This window comes from Trifolium pratense, linkage group LG1 (genome assembly GCF_020283565.1).
Source record: "Trifolium pratense cultivar HEN17-A07 linkage group LG1, ARS_RC_1.1, whole genome shotgun sequence".
Lineage (NCBI taxonomy): Eukaryota > Viridiplantae > Streptophyta > Magnoliopsida > Fabales > Fabaceae > Trifolium > Trifolium pratense.
Window position 1 is genome coordinate 30,057,683 of NC_060059.1, and position 25,168 is coordinate 30,082,850.

A 25,168-nucleotide genomic window follows, 5' to 3' on the forward strand; every position below is an offset into this window, starting at 1 on the left:
CACTAAAGATGATATGTTGACACAGTCTCCTCTAAAAATAATGTTATTACGCGTGCGCCAAATACTCCATGTCGTCGCCAGCCAAATTATATGACGAATTCGCTTGCTATGGTTGCCTTTTGCTAATTCACCAAACAAAGTGAAATGGCTTGTGACGTCCTCAAAAGAGATCACATTAGTGCCCAACCAAACAAATATTTTCTGCCAAATTTGTGAAGTAATGCAGCAAGTGAAAAAGATGTGTTGTATGTCCTCTACCTCTTTGAAGCAAAATACGCAACTTCTCTCATGATTATTCGTGATAATACCTTTGCAAAATAAAGCCTTCCGGGTTGGTAATTTTTCAAGTAACAACCGCCAACCGAAAACGCTAACTTTTGATGGAACATTGTTCTTCCATAATCTTTTCAATGCTGCCACTGTATTTGTATCAAGAGTAGTACCTACACGTTTGTCCTGCAAAACCATGTACGTTGATCGAACCGAAAAAGAACCATCAGAATTTGATGACCATCTTCGCCTGTCGCTAGAAGCTCTGTTAGGCCGAACTTGTTCAAGCAATTGATGCAATTCATTGAGGGATTCAATATCTGCATCATCAAGTGCTTCCATCCAATTAAGTTTCCAAGACCACATGTTGTTATTCCATATCCCCATATTTGAAATGCAAGCATCTTTATGAGTTGATTTTTGGAATAAAGATGGATACAGTTCACTTAACGGTTCCATTCCTAACCATTTTTCCTTCCAAAAAGCTATATTATTACCGTCGCCGAGAATGCTACTAATATTATTAACAAACCAACCCCCTTCCTCCGCTCCTCCTGTTTTCCACATATCCCGCCACCAAATTGAAGCATGTTTGAGACTCTCCCTCCCTTCCCCATATAAGAAATTAGCGGCAAAAGAACCATAACGAAAATGCAAAAGATTGAACCAAGAAGCAGACAAATCATTCAGACACCGCCACTTCCATTTACATAAGAGTGAATCATTAAAAGACTCCAAATTTTTTATGCCTAACCCTCCTTTATCCTTTGGTTGGCAAATATTATCCCAACTAACCCAACATATTTTTGATCTATCCATTCCTCCACCCCATAAAAAATTCCTTTGAATGCTCACCATTTCCTTCAACACACAAACCGGTGCTTTAAAAAAAGAGAAGAAATAGAGAGGTAAACTAGAAAGAACTGAATTTATGAGAGTGACTCTCCCTCCAATAGATAAAAGACGACTATTCCAAACACCAAGTCTCTTTTTCATGGAATCAATAATAGGTAGCCAAGTAGCCTTTCTTCTCGGATTAGCACCTACCGGTATGCCAAGAAAGCGAAAAGGGATAGAATCCACACCACAATGCAAAAAAGACGAAGATGCGCGCAAAAAACTATCATCCAAATTAATACCATAAAGCTTACTTTTGAAAAAATTTACCTTTAATCCAGAAACTAATTCGAAGCTTCTCAACACAGTTTTAATAGTCCAAAGGTTGTCCCAATTGCCTTCGCCTACTATAATGGTATCATCCGCGAATTGCAGAGTATGAAACATTAAATTATTGTTTACCTTGTAACCATGAAAAGAGCCGCTTCCAACCGCTTTATTCATAAGTCCCGAAAGACCTTCAGCAACAATCAAGAAGAGGAACGGTGACATTGGGTCACCCTGCCTCAATCCTTTACCAACACTGAACTCCTCCGTAGGACTGCCATTGACCAGTACGGACATAGAACTCTGACAAACGCAAGCACGTATCCATCGCCTCCAACCTTCTGCAAAACCCATTCTAACCATCATATAATCCAAAAGATGCCAGTTCACCGTATCATAGTCTCTTTCAAAGTCTACTTTAAACATCAAGCATTTATCTTTCTTTCTTTTTGCCAAATCTATCAATTCATTCACAACCAACACACCATCTAATATCTGCCTATTGGGCAGAAAAGCCGATTGGACGGTCGAGATTACCTTTCCCAAAACTTTCTTCAATCTTGCCGCTAAGACCTTTGACAAAATCTTGTACAAACTAGAAACCAAACAAATAGGTCGATAATCCGATAAAGTTTGCGGATGATCCTTCTTGGGAATGAGAGACAGAAAAGATGCAGTAATGGCTTTAGGAAGTATTGCACTATTTTAAAATTCATGAAGAAAGTCTATAATATCACCTTTAATAATATCCCAACAAGCCTTCAAGAAAGTGAAATTGAAACCGTCTGGTCCTGGACATTTGTTACCGTCACTACTCCAAATCGCCTCTTTAACTTCTTCGCTTGAAAAAGGTGCCATTAGAAGAAGATTGTCTTCATCGGAAAGAGTTTGAAACTGTAAACCATTAAGATTCGGTCGGTTTAGCCATTTCTCTTGAAAATAATCCGCATAAAAATTCTTTACACAACCCTTCACCTCATCCACTCCCTCAACCCATTGATCACCATCTTTTAAGGCCACCAATTGGTTCTTCCTTCGTCTACTTTTGATAGATTCATGAAAAAATCTAGAATTTGAGTCACCCTCTCTTACCCACCGTAATCTAGATTTTTGTTTTAAAAGACTCTCTTTTAGATGAAGTTGTTTCCAAAAATCTTTATTTAACCCTTCTCTTCTTGTTAACTCTACATCCCTAACATCTCCATCCATCATGTTTTCGATATCGTTTAAATCTTTCACCGTCTTCTCAATGTTGAGGTCAAGAAAACCAAATACTTCCTTATTCCACTTTTTCAAGCAGTCCTTCAATAACTTAAATTTCTCTTTCAACACATAAGCCTTCTTACCATGTACCGCGAAACTCTTCCAAGAAGTCTCCACAAACGACAAAAAATCCGGATGCTCCAACCAACCATTGATCACTCTGAAAGGCTTAGGACCCCAATTAACGGGAGAAACAATCAGCCAAACTGGACAATGGTCAGATATATCGCGATCCCCTATCCACTGTCCAGAGATACCATGCTTGACAATGAAACCATCGGACAATAAAAATCTATCTATCCGACTCATAGATTTTCCATCGGCGCTAAACCAAGAATTTTTTTTGCCTAACACCGGGACATCTACTACCTCCATCTCTTCTACGAAGCGATTAAATAACAATTTTTCACCTCGTCTATTGACAGCACTACTTCCTTTTCTTTCCGAAGAGTGTAGAATTGCGTTAAAGTCTCCTCCCACACACCACTCCCCTACACTGTTTTGTTGCTTGAGTGCCAACAAATCTTCCCAAAGCTTTTTCTTACCTGAAGCACTACAAGGAGAATAAACATTAACAATATGCATCACCTCACCTTCTTTCTCAACACTAATGCCCAAAAAACCTTCGCCAGAAAAGTTGTTAAGTAAATTGAAAGTGACAGAGTTCCAAATTACTAACAATCCACCTGAGAGACCCACTGGATCTTTTGCCACCCATCCAACATCCTGATGCCCCCATAAATTATGAATGAGAAAATCATCTATTGAAGTTTTCTTTGTCTCTTGAAGCAAACAAACATCAAAAGCTCCTTTTTGTAGAAACAAACTCAACCTTCTCCTTTTTGCACTCCCTCCCCACCCTCTCATATTCAAAGAGACGATTTTCATTTATGTAAATATTGTCGTTGCTCCCTTCTGATTCTTTCTTCCGAATCTCTTTTTTCATTATCCTGTATTTCTTGAAGACATACCTCTTCCATCTCTCCCATAGCCCCTGCCTCCTGATTGTCCTGCCGAATATTCGATGTCACTTCGACTCCCAATTCTAAAGCTCCACGCCAAACTTTAGACACCACTTTCTTATCATAATTCTTTAAGAATTTTTTGTTGCAGTTACGAATATCAGACGAATTAATGGAACTGCAACACAAAATTTCACCTGCCGAAGAAACCGAATGCGACGAAATTTTCCGGGCATCTTTACCATTCGGTAACGATCGAGTAACCCCCTCACACACCTGTTCTGCACGATGTTTAGTCTCTGATGCATCAGACTTGTTCGCGGCTGATTTAGAAGAAAAAGATTGGGAGTTCCGTGAATGTAAGCTGCGTGCTAGTTGTTGTTGTTTTCTTAAAGCAGCTGAAGGAAGAACAGTTGAATTAACAAACTTCCCTTTCTGATGTTGCATTCTCTTTTTTTTCTGTGGAGTTTTGGGCATCGAAGGGCCACTATTTAATTTATTATACACCGCTCTTGGTCCATCGCTATAAACACCTCCCCTTAAATCTCCTGCATCGCCACTAACACAGCCCAACTGATTGTTGGAACTATGGAGTTGACCCAAATCCACAGATGTAGAACCTCTTCTACCAGTAACCCGCATGACATTTTGTTTTGGAAGGACAGAAAACGTAGGCTCACCTACACCTTCCTCCCGGCCCATCAATTTTCCATCCTTCACAATCAAACTGTCCACCAACTCCTCGCCTCCCTCCGAAACCACATAACCCCTTTTAGAATTCAAATTTTCAGAAATGACTCTACATGAATTTAGATTAGTATCTAAATTAATTGAGTGATTTGAATTCTCCTCTCCCGTCTCCCTTAAAAAATTAGTGACAATGGCATGATCAACCTCCATGAGTGTAGTATTATTAGGATTAACCGAAGAATTTAACGCTAATAAATTTTCTCCTTCCCCCTCTGATTCTCTCTCCAATCCGTCCGCCACCGATAACATTCTCCTCACAATATCTTCTTCTTCTTCCTCCTCCTCCTCCTCCTCCTCCTCCTCCGTCTCATCCTCCTCGTCTTCGGTTAGGACTCTAGCAGAATCTCTCCCATCCTTGCCTTGGGGCTGAGGAAGCATCAGTCTCATAGGTCCATTTGAGTCTTCAATGAGTCGCATGTGAAAAATCTCACCGTTAACTTTAACGTCAAAGAATTCATCCACCGGTTTTTGACAAGATGTACGGATCAAAATGCGAGCAACATCCATTGTTAATTTCTTGCTTGTGACGTCGTCTGTATTCAAAAAAGTTCCCCATGGTTTCGTAACCTGCTCAAAGAAAAGATCATTCCACGCGTGAGCCGGAACACCGAAAATACGTAGCCACACTAGTCTTGCAACGTCTACATCCTTTGGATTCCATGGTCGAATCTCCTTGAACCATTGATCCAACCAATCTTTTGCATCTTCCATCAACGCTTCCATCTCCCCATCCTCCTGACCTTCTAACAAAATTAAATTGGATCCTAGAGGTGTAGCCTTAACCCCAAAATATCCTTGCGCGTGAAAGGCATTTTGAATGTTATATGTCATTCCTGTATGTACGACAACCCCTATGAACGCCTTCTGCAGCCTTAAAAGATCATTCTTCTCTGCCTCATATGATAGAACAATAGTTTGTTGTCTATCTCCCAGTCTCGATGCATCCCCCGACCGTACCGCATAAGCGTAAGAATCCTTCATATTCTCACGGGAATGGTGTGATTGTTGCCGGCCATTTGTTGATGAATAGCGTGGTCTGTTATGCACGTAATGGTTGTTTACATGCTTCCCCTTCCTCTCTGCGTTCCTGTCTTCACCACTATTGTTCCCTTCCGGTCGGTGAAACCTTGATAAGTTAACTGAGATTTTGACTCTCCCAATTAAAATATTGTCCATGTCAATTTCAAGCTTGCGTGGGTCAGCCACTCGATCAAACCGTGCGAATCCGAACCTTCTACCTCCCTTGTCTCGCTTTGCTGGTATAACCACCTCTGCGATGTCCCCGTAAGAAAGAAAGGCATTGAAACAAGTCTTTGCCCTGACGTTATCTGGGAAGTCGGTAAAGAAATACGTCGTAAGCAATTTGATGTTCTCCTTATTAAAGCCCCTTGCCGTTGCTATATCAAAATTGTGATTTTTGTTGTTATCTCTTTGATGTCGTTGTCTACCTCTAACAGTATGCCATCCGTTATTATCTTCCTCCCCCATCCTTCAGAAAAGAAGCTTTCGCCGTTCAATTGCTTCGCCAAAACTGGTCCCTAACCGAGGGTAACTCCGTTGCCGGAGAAACCGGGCTAGGACTTTAAACTCTTGTTTGGCTAGTCAATCAACGTTGAAAACTGTGAGAGAGGAGGGAGAAGACATATCAGGAGTTAAAAACTCGGATTCACGGAATTCTAGTTTCAATGGCAAAACAAAGTATGATCTGCCTCGTTAAAAAACCTTCCTAGTAAAACCCAGTGGGATAAAACCTATAGAAGGGAAAAAGAGTACAGATCAATAAACAAAAACCTGTTCCACCATTCTAGAATGATCGAGAACTCATGATGTTGTTGTAAATTGCACTGACATGGTTGAGGAATTTTATCGAACAGTATATGTGCAATATACTTTACACCTTTTGCAAACTTTGGTTACACGATCGTTCCCGAGCCTTGTTGAAACAGGAAAGGAGTAGAGAAAAGGGAATGAATTGAAGATACGGTGGATTGGATTAGACAAATTTTGAGAATTTGGAGGTCCTGGATTGTGAAAATTAGTTTTAGGTGACTTTCCCGTTCACATGATTTTTTGACGGGGATGATGTGTTGAAGAAATTGAATCATGTATATGATGGTGACATAGATGAAGAAATCAATAAGTATGAGCAACTATCAAACCTTCGAGCAATTCTCCTTCTCAGAAACCAAACATATAATTTGTATATACTTATGACCTTAAGTATCAATGTGTGATTTTGGTATTCCAATATTAAATATTTAGTATAGTTCGTTGATAACGTAGTTAAAAATGCACAAGTGGTTTTTCATTCACTAATTAATAATATATTTATTATTAAACTTAAATTGAATTATATATTTTTAGAATTTCACTAATATTATTCTTATGCCTAAAATAGCAAAGGACGTTTTTTTAACAAAAAAAAAAAACTCTTATAAGAATTTAATCAATATTAAAGTTGATTAATAAGATAAAAAAACTTTGTTTTTTTCTTGACAAAAAGATAGTATTGTTTTTTATTTTTTGATAAGCAAATGTTAGTATATTACAATGTTATGTTAGTTTTTCTTCTTGTCAGGATTTGAATCCCGGACCTCCAACTTTTTTAATCCTTAGCTCAACTAGTTTAATCAGTTGAGCTACTCATTCCACCCAAAAAAAAAAGAGATAGTATTGTTAATTTGTTATACAGGTACTCCAACGGATCCGAATCCTCTGAAATCTCTACATCAATCTCTCATCCAAATATACCAATCATCGGATAAATCTAATGACCGTTATAATATATATATATATATATATATATATATATATATATATATATATATATATATATATATATATATTTGACGAAGAGGATCCAAACTCGTACACCAACTAGTAGTAATTAAGTATACAACTAAGTGAGTCGTCATAATCCAGGGCCGGCCATTGGGCCAAGCTGCCAAAGCTAGGGCTTTAGGCCCAACAAAATTTTTTTTTTATCAAAGAAAAATAGGCCTCCAAAAAAAAAATCCCTATTCCTAAATATGTTCTGCTGCACGCGTGAAAAAAAGGAATACGCTTTTTATTTTCTGCCGGCCGCGTGAATCGTTTCTTCTTCCCACAATAACTCCACCAACGTCTCTTGCATCAATTTCTCACAAAATTCCTCCTATCATTTAATTCTCCCTTCAAACTTTCTACTTTAAAAGAATGATTCCAAGTTTCAACTTTCACCATACTTCTTCAATCCTCAAAAGCAAAAAACTTTCCAATTTCCACTGCGATTTGCCGATTTTGTGTAGCAATTTTAGTAACTGTGAAATTGTGATATTGTGAAACCATCTATCACACTACTGCTGCAGCAACTCTTGTTGGAGGCCTTTTCAATTTCTATTGCAGCAATTCTAGCAAGTGGCTTTGAGGCTTTTTGGGTTCTTTATTATTATTATCTATCTCCAATAAGTGATTGCAGCAATTCTTGCCGACTCAGATTTTGTATTGCAGCAAGCCAGCAATTCTAGCAAGTGGCTTTCTGGGTTCTTTATTATTATCCATCTCCAATAAGTGATTTGTTGTTTCTGTCGGCAAACAGGTTCATTCTTTCTTTTTATTCTCTTTTATTTTATTTAATCTATTAGTTTAGTGATTGTAGGCAAACAGACAAAAAAATTGTTTAGTCTATTACATTTTTATTCTTTAATCTACTTGTTTAATCTTTGATTGAATTGTTTACTTGTTTTAAAATATATAAATGTCAACTAGAAAATATGAATCGGGTTATTCGAAACTTAAAAAAAGGAGAAGAGTTGAAGCATTGATTGAATCACAAAAGGGGGCTATGGATAAATTTGTTAAAACAAACAACGTGAATGAACAAGTTAATAATGTAAACCAGGATGAAAATGAAAATCGAGAAGAGGTAGTTGTCGTACAAGTTAACAATATAGATGATAATGATCCTCATGTAAACCAGGATGAAAATGAAAACCGAGAAGAGGTAGTTGTCGAACTAGTTAAATGGATTGGCTTTATTAGCAATGAAAAAGAAATGGATTGGCTTTATTAGCGATAGAAAAAGAAATGTTAACTGAAATTGATTATAATAGTTTAATAAATGATTTTGCATCTCAAAAAGCTCGAAAAGTAAATTTTTAAAAAATATTATAATTATTTTTTTTTTAGAGTATAAAAGGCCCCAATTCAAAGTTTGCTTTAAGCCTCATATAGTGTTGGGCCGGCCCTGTCATAATCAAAATGAATTTTGACAAGATTTTTTCACCGCATCATTCTCATCAATGAACAACTCCTTTGAGCCATATATTATATATATGATATTGTCCAACTCTTAGTAAGCATGATAACAATCACAAGTTACCATCAAATCAAATATTCAAAAGTACTGTGACTATATGAGACTGGATATACTTTTGTACAAACATATAGCTAGGAAAAGAAAAGTTGAAAAAAATATAGAAAATTATGTCGAGTATTTCTTAGGGTTAGCGTATGTTAGCAAGCTTATAATATAAGAGATTAAGTTTAGGGTTAGCGTATGTTAGCAAGCTTATATATAAGAGATAATAAATGATGTCGTTCAAATTTATTGAATAACAGGGTTAACATATTAGGATTCCTAACTTTTAGCACGATTGAAGCACATGTTTTAGTGATTGAAAGACTTTATTGTAATCAAGGGATGCATGTACGATTCTCATTGTCAGCTATAAGACTTCATAAGATCACAAATCGCTACCATTTCATTTACTTCGTATGGATTGATTAATAACTATGATTTATTATTAGGGCACTGAAATTACTTCACTGAAATTACTAGTATTTAAAGCCAACTTGGGCGATTTGTTCTGATGTGCAAATTGAGGCGATTGAAATTATTAAGATGTTCCATATGTTCACCACAGAATCATTGCTAGTTGTATAGTTGATGCAATGAATCCATTTTGCATACAAGCTGCTAGTCCAATAGTTAGTAAATCAGAGATACGTTTATTAAGTACTTGCCTAACTTCAAATCATTGTTTGTGTGTTGGCCTCAAATCATTGTTTTTCTACGTGTTACAAGTCCTCAATATATAGAAAAAATAAAAGCTTTAAAAGTTGGAACAAATCTACCTAAATGAGAAACCAATAAAAACATATATTCTTCAAAAATCTCGCGCATGCACCACTTCATCTTTTAAGATCCGGTTCAAGTTTCTCTAGGATTCCAATTTTTCACACTTGCACCGGTTCACCTTTGTCTCGGATTGCAACTTTCAACATCTTGCATTGGTTCATAATTAATGAACCAATTCATCTTTCTAGCTTCATCTTTCTACTCTTTTTCGGAATCATATTTTAGCATTTTTTTCAATTCATTTCCATGCAATTTTAGTATTCTATCTTGCCTCTTAATTTTTTTTCTTTATCTTTCCAAAATCCAATTCCTTGAATATATCAGAGAGCAATCAAGTTTTTTTTTTGTACTTCCTCTACATTGATTGAAGCTTCCCTTATTTTATCATATTTTGAATCGACATCTATGTTGCAAAACCTCATTTTCTTCATGTTGTAAATTTATGCTTAAGTAATGTTTTGAACATAGATGAGGTTTCACAACATAGACGTCGATTAAAAATATGATGAAATAAGGGATGTTTCAACCAATGTAGAGGAAGTGCAAAAAAAACTAGAATGCTATCAGACATATTTAAGGAATTGGATTTCAGAAAGACAAGAAAAAAAAAATGAGGCAACGTAGAACACCAAAATTGCATGTAGAAGATTTGAGCAAAAATATTGAAAATATGATTCAAAAAAAGACTAATTTTGCTAGTGGCATTAGTATTTCTAAACCAATGCAGTCAAATCGAGGGTATGGTAAATGCTTCAAATAATGCTGATGATGAATCTAACATCCTTGATAAAGGGAAAGGAAAGATGGATGAAACTATTGAGGACTCAGATACTTCATCCTCTTGGGACGAAGAAAAGCTTCCATATGCATCACATTCTCAACTTTTTCCACGTGATCCACTGCTATTTAGGGAAGGCGCCTAAAAAGTTTATTATTTTCATTTTATACTGATATATCAACCTAGAAAATAATAGTAATAGATATTGGAATGATCAAACAGATCAAACACATCATAAGTACTACTGCTAGACATTGTGGCGAAGTGATAACACCACAATATTTTGAGGACCGTAGAGAAAAAACATTGCATTATTCCTTAAGTTTGTGATAAATTCTTTGTTCAGAGTTTCTCACTTTGTCTATCATGTTCTAAAAACTGTGAGGATTAGCTTAAAATCATGAAATTCACAAGTCTGCTTTTTTCAGGATGAATTAGTCCATGTTCAGGAAACACTGGGGCAAGATTCATTAATTATGAACAAGGGAATTCTCAATAAACCCTAGTTTGAGTGTTGGCCTCAAATCCTTGTTTTTCTATGTGTTACAAATCCTCGTAATTAATGAACCAATTCATCTTTCTAGCTTCAGCAATGTCCAACGGTTAGGACTTGGGATGTGTTTGATATGTTGATCATTCATTATTTTTCTAGGTTGATATATTAGGACAAAATGAAAATAATAAACGTTTTAGGCGTCTTCCCCAAATAGTAGTGGCTCACGCGGCAAAAGTTGAGAATGTGATGCAAATGGAGGCTCTTCTACATCCCAAGAGGATGAAGTATCCGAGTTCTCATTTGTTTTATCCGTCTTTCCTTTCCCTTTATCAAGGATGCTAGATTAATTATCATCATCATTATTTGAAGTATTTACCGTACCCTCAATTTGACTTTGCATTGTGTAGAAATAATAATTCCATTAGCAAAATTTACTATTTTTTGGAATCATATTTTAGTATTTTTGTTCAATTCATTTGCATGCAATTTTGGTGTTCTACCATGCCTCTTAATTTTTTTTCTTTATCTTTCTAAAATCCAATTCCTTAAATATATCAGAGAGCAATCAATTTTTTTTGTACTTCCTCTACATTAATTGAAGCTTCCCTTATTTCATCATATTTTGACTCGACATCTATTTTGCATAACCTCATTTTCTTCATGTTGCAAATTTATGCTTAAGTTATGTTTTGAACATAGATGAGGTTTCACAACAAAGACGTCGATTAAAAATATGCTGAAATAAGGGAAGCTTCAACCATTGTAGAGGAAGTACAAAAAAAACTAGAATGCTATCAGACATATTTAAGGAATTGGATTTCGACAGGACAAAGAAAAAAATATGAGGCAACATAGAACACCAAAATTGCATGTAGAAGAATTGAGCAAAAATGTTGAAAGTATGATTCCAAAAAAGACTAATTTTGCTAGTGGCATTATTATTTCTAAGCCAATGCAAATTCAAATCGAGGGTATGGTAAATGCTGCAAATAATGCTGATGATGAATCTAGCATCCTTGATAAAGGGAAAGGAAAGATGGATGAAACTAATGAGTAGTCATATACTTTATCCTCTTGAATAGAGCTGTCAAAATGGGCTAGCCCGAATGGGCCGGCCCGCCAAGCCCGAATTTTTCCCGGGCTCGGGCATTGAAAATCCTAGCCCGAATTATTTCCGGGCTTTTTAGCCCGGCCCGACAAAGGCCGATTAAAATATGGGCTAGCCCGAATGGGCCGCGGGCGGCCCGCAAGCCCGAAAAAAATTAAAATTAAAATTAAAAAAATAAAATAAAATATTAATATAAATAATTTATTTTGGATGATTTGAAATTAGTTTGTAATATAAATTATAAAACACCGTCCGTTACTTAAGTAGCAGACGAGTAAAAATAGGGCACCCAAGAAACTCGTAGGTAGCGGATGAGTAAAAATAGGACGCGCGAGAAACTCGTACGTAGTGGATGAAAAAAAATAGGGCGCGCGTGAAACTCGTACGTAGCGGATGAGTAAAAATAGGGCGCGCGAGAAAGTCGTAGGTAGCGGATGAGTAAAAACATGACGCACGAGAAACTCGTAAGTAGCGGATGCGTAAAAATAGGGCGCGATAAACTCGTAGGTAGTGGATGAGTAAAAATAGGGCGCGCGAGAAACTCGTACGTAGTGGATGAATAAAAATAGGGTGCGCGAGAAACTTGTACGTAGAGGAAGAATAAAAATAGGGTGCGCGAGAAAGTCGTATGTAGCGGATGAGTAAAAATATGACGCGCGAGAAACTCGTAGGTAGTGGATGAGTAAAATTATGGCGCGCGAGAAACTCGTAGATAGGGGATGAGTAAAAATACGGCGCGCAAGAATTATTATATATATATATATATATAGCGGATGAGTAAAAAATAGGACGCGCGAGAATTATTAATGCTATTTACATGGTTGAGTTTGAGCACTAAAAGTAAAAAAAAAAAAAAATTTAAAATAAACCGGGCCGGCCCGAAAGCCCGACTACCCGTACCGGGCCGGACTCGGGCACTAATTTTGGTAGCCCGTTTTTTATCCGGACTTTTTAGCCCGGAGCCCGACCGGGCCAGCCAGAAATTGTCCAGGCCGCCCGTTTTGACAGCTCTACTCTTGAAGCCATATTTAATTCTATCATCTAAAAATTTACCAACCGTTAAACACAATTTTATTTTGGATTATAATGCGTGGATTAAAACAATAAATATATTGTTCCATTAAAAAATAAAATTCATCTAATGTCCAAATAGAAGAATTTACCAAGTGTTAAACACAATTTTGTTTGGATTATAATGTATGGATTAAAACAGCAAATATATTGTTCCATTAAAAAATAAAATTCATCTATAATCCATTTCAAAAGAAATTCATTAAATCCATAAATAATTTTAATAAAAGGAATTTAATTACTAAATTGGTAAGAAAAAAAACCTGAAGAGGGAGTTCCTATCAAAAGCACGCGATGTCTTTTGCAGAGAAATGCTTTAATGTCGACCTTCATCAACCATCTGCATGTGTTATGTATAGAAAGTGGAGCAACCACCAGAGAAACATTCTTTTCGAAAAGGGATACTTTATATGGTTTTTTCCTGAAGATGACAAAACCAAACCATCAAGGTGACGCTTTAGCTAGAAACACCAAATTAATAATAATAAAAGTAAAGAAGACAAATATTAAGGGAGAATAAATAGGTTGAACAAAGACTAAGTACCGAGTCCCATTTCATTTCATCTGAAAGTATAACATGAGTTTCCTTCGAGTTGATATGGATGTAGTGTACCTTCAGTTTGATAAATATATGAAATCAACATCATTTGAATCTAATAAAACAACGAAAAAAGGTGTGCTATTGCCAAATTAATAGATCAGTTGAAACACATACCACCTGAAAGAAAATTGAGGCTATGTTCTCTAACAAGTCTAATACAAAAAATAATTCCAAAAAAAAAAAAAAATCTAAGTCTAATAGCAACATACTTTAGTGTCAAAATTCTCTAACAAGTCTAATACAAAAAATGATAAAATTATTTTAGAGAGGAAGGAAATTGAAATACATGACTCATCAAAATTTAAGGAGAAGACTAGAGAAAAAATACGATGATGAAATGATTCACGAAATAAACTTATTTTTATTGAAAATCTCAATAATTTATAAAATAGTCTAAGCCCCCATCTCCCACGATTGTTTCTTGTAATCAGAAACCCAATCTCACATCTTTAGTCAATGATTAGTGAATCTAAATTCAAGACTAATAGTTTGAACTCCACTACCATTTTTCTATGAAAAATTCTGCATAACATTCTGGGATAAATGAATTTCAAATAAATCTGAAGTTCAAAAACATGTACATTAACCAAAAACATAATCATATAAGCAAAAAGAATAAATTCTAATAGTTGAAACTGCAAGTATTCAATGAACCACAGTCCATTCAGGTCGAATGACAACAAAATCTTCATCCAATTTTCAGACCGTTGTCAATTGAAGATGAAAGTTGATTATTTTGGTCTTGAAAGCCTTCAGATAGCACCCTAAAGAAGAAGAAGAAGAAGAAGAAGGGAGAGTGGCGGCCGCACATAGTATATGCATAGTTGTTACTTTGTTTTATATTTAGGGTTAGTGAAGAAGATTTGGGCTTTGGGTCATGTATACATTTGGGCTTTTTTTTCCTACTAATATGCTTGTTTATGTTAAAGAAAAAAAATTTGGGGTGTTGAAATGTGCATTTTTTTATGAATTTATTTAATATTTGGGTTCAACTTGTTTAATAACGGTTGAACCGATCGAACCATTATCCAAAGGTTACAATGGTTCGATCATCGGTCCTACTTTTAAAATATTGTGAAATATTCTATATTTAGTCAAAAATAAATAAAATACTCTATAAAATTAAAAGAAAAAGATATTATTCTTCTTATGGATAAGTCAAATGGGTGGTAAACAAAAACAAACAACTCCTTTTTTTTTTTTAAGGAAGATTTAATTTAGAGGGAAATTAAATTTTCCTAAATTTTAAAAAGGTGGTATAATAATTTTTTGAATTTTTTACTTCTCCCTCCTAATTGAAATATTTGTTTGAATAGACAAAATGGATATAAATGGTAATTAAGAATTATTTTTAAAAGGAAACCAATAAAAAATTTGTATTGCTGTCTTTCACCATTTGTGCATTTCTTCCATCCAATTTATCTGACGCACAAGTTAAATTTCCTATTGTATTTATTATTGTAGATTTACCGTATGTGCATACTATTCCTCCTAGATCACCGGATCTTTTTACTAATATTCAAATTTACTTGCTATCTACTCTTTCCTATATCATTTCTCTTTCTTTCCTATATCATTACTCTTTATACCATAATAATTAAGTATATATGGTAGCTCACCATGTAAATTGTTCAGGCTCTTTTTGTAACACTTGTGAAAGTATACACAGTCAATCGTAGAAAAGTAATAAGATAGAGTATCGTACCCACAGGGATTGCGAGTGGAACTTAGTTTCAATTCTTATTCGGTCAATTCTTAACTTATGAGCATAAAAGTAACAAAATATCATTTTGGGGTTTTTATAACAAGAAAATATAAATGACAATAAGGAAAATAGGTTTTGATAACAAGAGTTGGGAAGTTGTTGGAATCAATGATCAGTTCAACTACGGTTCAATGCCTATGTGTGATAAGTGCTGTCATGGCTACTGTGAACAAGCTTCCTTATGGTGTATGTCTACAACGTTAGGTAGTAAAATGAGGGATAAGGTGGCTCCTATGTCTAGGTCATGCATAATTCACTTAAGTTCAGAAAAGATCTTGCTTGTTTTAAATCACTATGGCTTCAAGGCTTATGTCTAAGTCCTAGAGTAAGAAGTATGTGTCCATCCTCTATTTAACCATATTAGTTCATTCAATCCATTTACTATTAGATGTCTCATAATAATAAACTTGTATCTAATCCTAGGTTGGTCAAGCTAAGAATCAAATATATAACAAAATAACAAATGAACCAAAATAGCATAACAACACACAACACATCACATAAATGACATTAAACTTTCATTGAACTTCACATAATTCCAACATCAAGAGGTTTAGCTCATGGTGAGCTTTACAACACAAATAACAAGAGGAATAGATCTACACATCACAAGAGATAAGAAATGTAAACCTACAAACACGACAGCCTAGAGAGGATGTCTCAACCTCCAAGTCAGCAGCGTCGCGCCTCCAGTTATTGGAACTGCATCAGAGTTGCGGCTGCGGCTCAAGTAGCTCTCCACGAAACTTAGGTATTCTGCCTCCAAGCTAGCACTCCCTTCTCGTGCATACATATTTAGGGTTATTGACTCCTTTATATAGAGATCAATCTTGGATCATGGGCCACAACCACTTAGAATAAGACAACCCAAAGGAATAAGACATATTCCCTTAAGATAACAACAGACAGTACAATCTGCGCATGAGAAATCTGACAGCTGTCTTATCTTCATCCTGTAGTGCTTTTGTCTTCTTCTGTAGCATACGTGGAGCTTTGACTGCACATGTGACTCCACACAATCTTAGTTTTACGGAACTCGGGTCTTGACTCTAATTAGCATGAGATAGCTCTGAACCCTTTTTGTCTTGCTTTAGGTCCAATGGTCTGTCTTGACTCGAGTTATCACCAGAACTCCTCTTTTGGATGAAGGATTACAATTATCTCCTATTTACATACTAGACTCAAAATACATCAAAATGACTCAAAACATTGAATGATCACCTTATGGTAAGACAATAACTAATGTAAATAGAGATAACAAACATCACATAAAGTGAGTTATCATAAACTAAGTTTGATGAAGAGAGTGACTTACATGACACGATACCTCAACACGACACACCAGCAATTCAATGCACATGCATATAGTGGTTTACATGCCACGTCAACAATTCAACGCACACGCGGACAACGACTCACACAACATGCTGGTGTGAGTCACATGATGTGAGTCATTGGCCAGTGTGCATTGACTTTTCAAAATAAGTGGGGTGCCAGTCTTTTGCAAAATGGCCTAAAATTAAGAGGTCAAAAGTGCTATTATGAAAGTTAGAGAGTCAAAATCGTAAGTTTGTGAAAGTTAAATGGCCAAAAGTACAATTTAGCTTTTTTGGCTTAATTACAATTTTGGTTCTCTTATTTTCACCATTTTGCAGAATTGGTCCCATTATTTTAAAATTTGATAGTTTTGGTCCTCCAACACATGTTTTAAATTAACTTATAAAGGTTTTTTCTTACAATTTTATCAATGTTGGGTATTTTCTCATCGCCAGATTATATTTCACGTCGTTTAAAACATATCACGTCGTCAATTTATTATTAAAAATTATAATAAAGGGACCAAAACTGTTATATTTTAAAATAAGATCGGAGACAAGCACAATAATAAAATTAGGAGGACCAACATTGCAATTAATTTGTTTTTTTATACAACACCAACAATTACATTCTCGATTATGTTTTCATTTTTGCAGTTGAAATTATCTCACAAAAGAGCTCTGAAACAAACAAACAAAGACCAGATAGTTATACATCACCAAAATCTTCAGTTGACTGGGTTTTGATACTACGTTTAATACGATGGAATGAGAACATTTTCTTTCTTTTGGCGATATATTGAAGCACAACAGGCATAAGAAAGTGAGACAACTTATTTGGTGTGCAACTACTTAGTGGTGAATTGCTTTCATTCAAACAGTGGTGCATGTGAGTTAAGCATCATTGTTTCATAGTTTGATCAATACCCAATTCAAGAATTTCAGGTCAAAAAAATATTGTCGTGTGCAATTGTTACATACGGGTGGGTTTTGGAATCATCTGAGTGTTCCAATTTGTTCTTCTTTCAACATATGTGAAGGAGGAAGACCCATGACAACAATTTGCACAAAGAGGATATGTCAAATCTGCAGGGGCGTCTCCGGATTTTAGGAGACCCTGTGCAAAATATAAAAGTGGCCCCTTAACATAAAAAATTTATTTTTTTTATAAAAAAAACTGTCGATTTAAATTGCGTATAATATAAAAAAAATCATTTTTATTCTTGTAAACATATAGATTATCAATATTAAACCAATTGCATCAAATCAAATGGGATAAGAAATACAAAATAATTATCTTTGTATATAACGTCAAAAAGGAACCTCATAATCTATGTTTAAATTTTATGGAAAGATTAAAATGGACTAAAACTATATTTACGAGTATAGATAATTAATCTATTCATACTCATATAATATTATATTATATGAACATTAACAATATATAACTATTAGTTTAGGGCCTAAAAATTAATCTATTAATAAATATATGATATTTTATAGGTATAAATAATATATAAGTAATATTATAGGACCTCAAAATTTTGAGCTGAGGCCCTCAAAATTTTGAGGCCCGATACCGTCGCACACCTTGCACGTATGTGCAAGCCGCCCCTGCAAATATGGATCGGAAGATATGTCACAACTCCATCAACCTTGCGTCAAAGAGGATTCAATATGTGTGAAGATCAATCAACAAGAATATGATCGTGGTGGATGGTTGTAAGAACCATCTTCATGGCCGCTTGGTGATGAACAAGGGAGACAAACCACTCACGGCACGTGAGCTCTCTTCCAAGCATTGAATGATTTGGAAAGATTTTTGCTTATGTCTGTCTATATGATTGTATCTCGTGAATAAGGAATATTGACCCATGAGGCCATAAATTTGAAGATATGATGCAGGAATGATGTGTTGTTTGTACGCAGGTGGGAAACAAATAAGGATTTTTGTTAAGGTTATAATTTACAATTTCTTCCCAAAGTTATTATTTTTCGTTGATAACGTAGTTAAAAATGCACAAGTGGTTTTTCATTCACTAATTAATAATATATTTATTATTAAACTTAAATTGAATTATATATTTTTAGAATTTCACTAATATTATTCTTATGCCTAAAATAGCAAAGGACGTTTTTTTAACAAAAAAAAAAAACTCTTATAAGAATTTAATCAATATTAAAGTTGATTAATAAGATAAAAAAACTTTGTTTTTTTCTTGACAAAAAGATAGTATTGTTTTTTATTTTTTGATAAGCAAATGTTAGTATATTACAATGTTATGTTAGTTTTTCTTCTTGTCAGGATTTGAATCCCGGACCTCCAACTTTTTTAACCCTTAGCTCAACTAGTTTAATCAGTTGAGCTACCCATTCCACCCAAAAAAAAAAAAGAGATAGTATTGTTAATTTGTTATACAGGTACTCCAACGGATCCGAATCCTCTCCTTCTGAAATCTCTACATCAATCTCTCATCCAAATATACCAATCATCGGATAAATCTAATGACCGTTATAATATATATATATATATATATATATATATATATATATATATATATATATATATATATATATATATATATTTGACGAAGAGGATCCAAACTCGTACACCAACTAGTAGTAATTAAGTATACAACTAAGTGAGTCGTCATAATCAAAATGAATTTTGACAAGATTTTTTCACCGCATCATTCTCATCAATGAACAACTCCTTTGAGCCATATATTATATATATGATATTGTCCAACTCTTAGTAAGCATGATAACAATCACAAGTTACCATCAAATCAAATATTCAAAAGTACTGTGACTATATGAGACTGGATATACTTTTGTACAAACATATAGCTAGGAAAAGAAAAGTTGAAAAAAATATAGAAAATTATGTCGAGTATTTCTTAGGGTTAGCGTATGTTAGCAAGCTTATAATATAAGAGATTAAGTTTAGGGTTAGCGTATGTTAGCAAACTTATAATATATAAGAGATAATAAATGATGTCGTTCAAATTTATTGAATAACAGGGTTAACATATTAGGATTCCTAACTTTTAGCACGATTGAAGCACATGTTTTAGTGATTGAAAGACTTTATTGTAATCAAGGGATGCATGTACGATTCTCATTGTCAGCTATAAGACTTCATAAGATCACAAATCGCTACCATTTCATTTACTTCGTATGGATTGATTAATAACTATGATTTATTATTAGGGCACTGAAATTACTTCACTGTTGGTGATGCTTAGAGGCTTTTCAATTATTTTCACATCTTATACCATATGATCAACTCAGTTATGTAGTGTTTCAGTCATTCCCGAATAATAATTATAGCTTGCTCATTAAAGTATGATTCTAAGCTTTTGATCATAACCAAATACTAGAGTTCAAAAGGTCATGCATTGTAATGTCGTGACGCTTATGTCTAGGAATGCAGTTTTCCAAAGATTAGGTTTTGCTATTTAAAAAGAATTAGCGGCGCCGGCGCAACATGTTGCCCGTCTACCTTTTGCTATTCAAAAATACTGATTTAAAAGTAGTGGAACAAAAATCGTAAACTAAAAAAAAAAGACTAAAATTATATTCAATAAAAAATTATTGTTGAAGTGAAACATTAGGGTGTTTCTTCGTTGCTTATAATAAATTTTGAATTTTAATCGAGTTGATGAAAATTTTCAGAATTTTGTAGATAGCATGCATAGCATGATATATAGATGTTGTCTGAAGGCCAAATGGGGCGATTAGTATTTAAAGCCAACTTGGGCGATTTGTTCTGATGTGCCAATTGAGGCGATTGAAATTATTAAGATGTTCCATATGTTCACCACAGAATCATTGCTTGTTGTAGTTGATGCAATGAATCCATTTTGTTAGAAGTCCCACATTGGCTAGAGATATGGTAAAGATAGCCTTTATAAGTGTAGTGCAAACCTCAACTTTCAAGCTAGCTTTTGTGGTTGAGTATAGGCCTCTCAAATTCTAATATGGTATCAGAGCCTATCCTAGATCCATTTGTTGTTTGTTGTGGAGACCTCCCATATTTGGGCCACCCGTTGTTGTTGATTTCACGTTCCAGCTTGTTCAATTCTGGACGTGAGGGGGTGTGTTAGAAGTCCCACATTGGCTAGAGATATGGTAAAGATAGCCTTTATAAGTGTAGTGCAAACCTCAACTTTCAAGCTAGCTTTTGTGGTTGAGTATAGGCCTCTCAAATTCTAATACATTTTGCATACAAGCTGCTAGTCCAATAGTTAGTAAATCAGAGATACGTTTATTAAGTACTTGCCTAACTTCAAATCATTGTTTGTGTGTTGGCCTCAAATCATTGTTTTTCTACGTGTTACAAGTCCTCAATATATAGAAAAAATAAAAGCTTTAAAAGTTGGAACAAATCTACCTAAATGAGAAACCAATAAAAACATATATTCTTCAAAAATCTCGCGCATGCACCACTTCATCTTTTAAGATCCGGTTCAAGTTTCTCTAGGATTCCAATTTTTCACACTTGCACCGGTTCACCTTTGTCTCGGATTGCAACTTTCAACATCTTGCATTGGTTCATAATTAATGAACCAATTCATCTTTCTAGCTTCATCTTTCTACTCTTTTTCGGAATCATATTTTAGCATTTTTTTCAATTCATTTCCATGCAATTTTAGTATTCTATCTTGCCTCTTAATTTTTTTTCTTTATCTTTCCAAAATCCAATTCCTTGAATATATCAGAGAGCAATCAAGTTTTTTTTTTGTACTTCCTCTACATTGATTGAAGCTTCCCTTATTTTATCATATTTTGAATCGACATCTATGTTGCAAAACCTCATTTTCTTCATGTTGTAAATTTATGCTTAAGTAATGTTTTGAACATAGATGAGGTTTCACAACATAGACGTCGATTAAAAATATGATGAAATAAGGGATGTTTCAACCAATGTAGAGGAAGTGCAAAAAAAACTAGAATGCTATCAGACATATTTAAGGAATTGGATTTCAGAAAGACAAGAAAAAAAAAATGAGGCAACGTAGAACACCAAAATTGCATGTAGAAGATTTGAGCAAAAATATTGAAAATATGATTCAAAAAAAGACTAATTTTGCTAGTGGCATTAGTATTTCTAAACCAATGCAGTCAAATCGAGGGTATGGTAAATGCTTCAAATAATGCTGATGATGAATCTAACATCCTTGATAAAGGGAAAGGAAAGATGGATGAAACTATTGAGGACTCAGATACTTCATCCTCTTGGGACGAAGAAAAGCTTCCATATGCATCACATTCTCAACTTTTTCCACGTGATCCACTGCTATTTAGGGAAGGCGCCTAAAAAGTTTATTATTTTCATTTTATACTGATATATCAACCTAGAAAATAATAGTAATAGATATTGGAATGATCAAACAGATCAAACACATCATAAGTACTACTGCTAGACATTGTGGCGAAGTGATAACACCACAATATTTTGAGGACCGTAGAGAAAAAACATTGCATTATTCCTTAAGTTTGTGATAAATTCTTTGTTCAGAGTTTCTCACTTTGTCTATCATGTTCTAAAAACTGTGAGGATTAGCTTAAAATCATGAAATTCACAAGTCTGCTTTTTTCAGGATGAATTAGTCCATGTTCAGGAAACACTGGGGCAAGATTCATTAATTATGAACAAGGGAATTCTCAATAAACCCTAGTTTGAGTGTTGGCCTCAAATCCTTGTTTTTCTATGTGTTACAAATCCTCGTAATTAATGAACCAATTCATCTTTCTAGCTTCAGCAATGTCCAACGGTTAGGACTTGGGATGTGTTTGATATGTTGATCATTCATTATTTTTCTAGGTTGATATATTAGGACAAAATGAAAATAATAAACGTTTTAGGCGTCTTCCCCAAATAGTAGTGGCTCACGCGGCAAAAGTTGAGAATGTGATGCAAATGCAGGCTCTTCTACATCCCAAGAGGATGAAGTATCCGAGTTCTCATTTGTTTTATCCGTCTTTCCTTTCCCTTTATCAAGGATGCTAGATTAATTATCATCATCATTATTTGAAGTATTTACCGTACCCTCAATTTGACTTTGCATTGTGTAGAAATAATAATTCCACTAGCAAAATTTACTATTTTTTGGAATCATATTTTAGTATTTTTGTTCAATTCATTTGCATGCAATTTTGGTGTTCTACCATGCCTCTTAATTTTTTTTCTTTATCTTTCTAAAATCCAATTCCTTAAATATATCAGAGAGCAATCAATTTTTTTTGTACTTCATCTACATTAATTGAAGCTTCCCTTATTTCATCATATTTTGACTCGACATCTATTTTGCATAACCTCATTTTCTTCATGTTGCAAATTTATGCTTAAGTTATGTTTTGAACATAGATGAGGTTTCACAACAAAGACGTCGATTAAAAATATGCTGAAATAAGGGAAGCTTCAACCATTGTAGAGGAAGTACAAAAAAAACTAGAATGCTATCAGACATATTTAAGGAATTGGATTTCGACAGGACAAAGAAAAAAATATGAGGCAACATAGAACACCAAAATTGCATGTAGAAGAATTGAGCAAAAATGTTGAAAGTATGATTCCAAAAAAGACTAATTTTGCTAGTGGCATTATTATTTCTAAGCCAATGCAAATTCAAATCGAGGGTATGGTAAATGCTGCAAATAATGCTGATGATGAATCTAGCATCCTTGATAAAGGGAAAGGAAAGATGGATGAAACTAATGAGTAGTCATATACTTTATCCTCTTGAATAGAGCTGTCAAAATGGGCTAGCCCGAATGGGCCGGCCCGCCAAGCCCGAATTTTTCCCGGGCTCGGGCATTGAAAATCCTAGCCCGAATTATTTCCGGGCTTTTTAGCCCGGCCCGACAAAGGCCGATTAAAATATGGGCTAGCCCGAATGGGCCGCGGGCGGCCCGCAAGCCCGAAAAAAATTAAAATTAAAATTAAAAAAATAAAATAAAATATTAATATAAATAATTTATTTTGGATGATTTGAAATTAGTTTGTAATATAAATTATAAAACACCGTCCGTTACTTAAGTAGCAGACGAGTAAAAATAGGGCACCCAAGAAACTCGTAGGTAGCGGATGAGTAAAAATAGGACGCGCGAGAAACTCGTACGTAGTGGATGAAAAAAAATAGGGCGCGCGTGAAACTCGTACGTAGCGGATGAGTAAAAATAGGGCGCGCGAGAAAGTCGTAGGTAGCGGATGAGTAAAAACATGACGCACGAGAAACTCGTAAGTAGCGGATGCGTAAAAATAGGGCGCGATAAACTCGTAGGTAGTGGATGAGTAAAAATAGGGCGCGCGAGAAACTCGTACGTAGTGGATGAATAAAAATAGGGTGCGCGAGAAACTTGTACGTAGAGGAAGAATAAAAATAGGGTGCGCGAGAAAGTCGTATGTAGCGGATGAGTAAAAATATGACGCGCGAGAAACTCGTAGGTAGTGGATGAGTAAAATTATGGCGCGCGAGAAACTCGTAGATAGGGGATGAGTAAAAATACGGCGCGCAAGAATTATTATATATATATATATATATAGCGGATGAGTAAAAAATAGGACGCGCGAGAATTATTAATGCTATTTACATGGTTGAGTTTGAGCACTAAAAGTAAAAAAAAAAAAAAATTTAAAATAAACCGGGCCGGCCCGAAAGCCCGACTACCCGTACCGGGCCGGACTCGGGCACTAATTTTGGTAGCCCGTTTTTTATCCGGACTTTTTAGCCCGGAGCCCGACCGGGCCAGCCAGAAATTGTCCAGGCCGCCCGTTTTGACAGCTCTACTCTTGAAGCCATATTTAATTCTATCATCTAAAAATTTACCAACCGTTAAACACAATTTTATTTTGGATTATAATGCGTGGATTAAAACAATAAATATATTGTTCCATTAAAAAATAAAATTCATCTAATGTCCAAATAGAAGAATTTACCAAGTGTTAAACACAATTTTGTTTGGATTATAATGTATGGATTAAAACAGCAAATATATTGTTCCATTAAAAAATAAAATTCATCTATAATCCATTTCAAAAGAAATTCATTAAATCCATAAATAATTTTAATAAAAGGAATTTAATTACTAAATTGGTAAGAAAAAAAACCTGAAGAGGGAGTTCCTATCAAAAGCACGCGATGTCTTTTGCAGAGAAATGCTTTAATGTCGACCTTCATCAACCATCTGCATGTGTTATGTATAGAAAGTGGAGCAACCACCAGAGAAACATTCTTTTCAAAAAGGGATACTTTATATGGTTTTTTCCTGAAGATGACAAAACCAAACCATCAAGGTGACGCTTTAGCTAGAAACACCAAATTAATAATAAAAGTAAAGAAGACAAATATTAAGGGGAGAATAAATAGGTTGAACAAAGACTAAGTACCGAGTCCCATTTCATTTCATCTGAAAGTATAACATGAGTTTCCTTCGAGTTGATATGGATGTAGTGTACCTTCAGTTTGATAAATATATGAAATCAACATCATTTGAATC

At 34.8% G+C, this 25,168-nt stretch overlaps 1 long non-coding RNA gene across 1 annotated transcript; it reads right to left on the reverse strand.

Moving 5' to 3' along the window:
* Positions 1 to 13,242: 13,242 nt before the first annotated feature.
* On the reverse strand, positions 13,243 to 14,351 carry LOC123899617. Its single transcript, XR_006805690.1, has 3 exons — positions 14,288 to 14,351; positions 13,526 to 13,594; positions 13,243 to 13,402 (listed from the first exon to the last, which is right to left on the reverse strand). It is a non-coding gene; the product is annotated as an uncharacterized LOC123899617 (long non-coding RNA).
* Between the last annotated feature and the right edge of the window lie 10,817 nt (positions 14,352 to 25,168).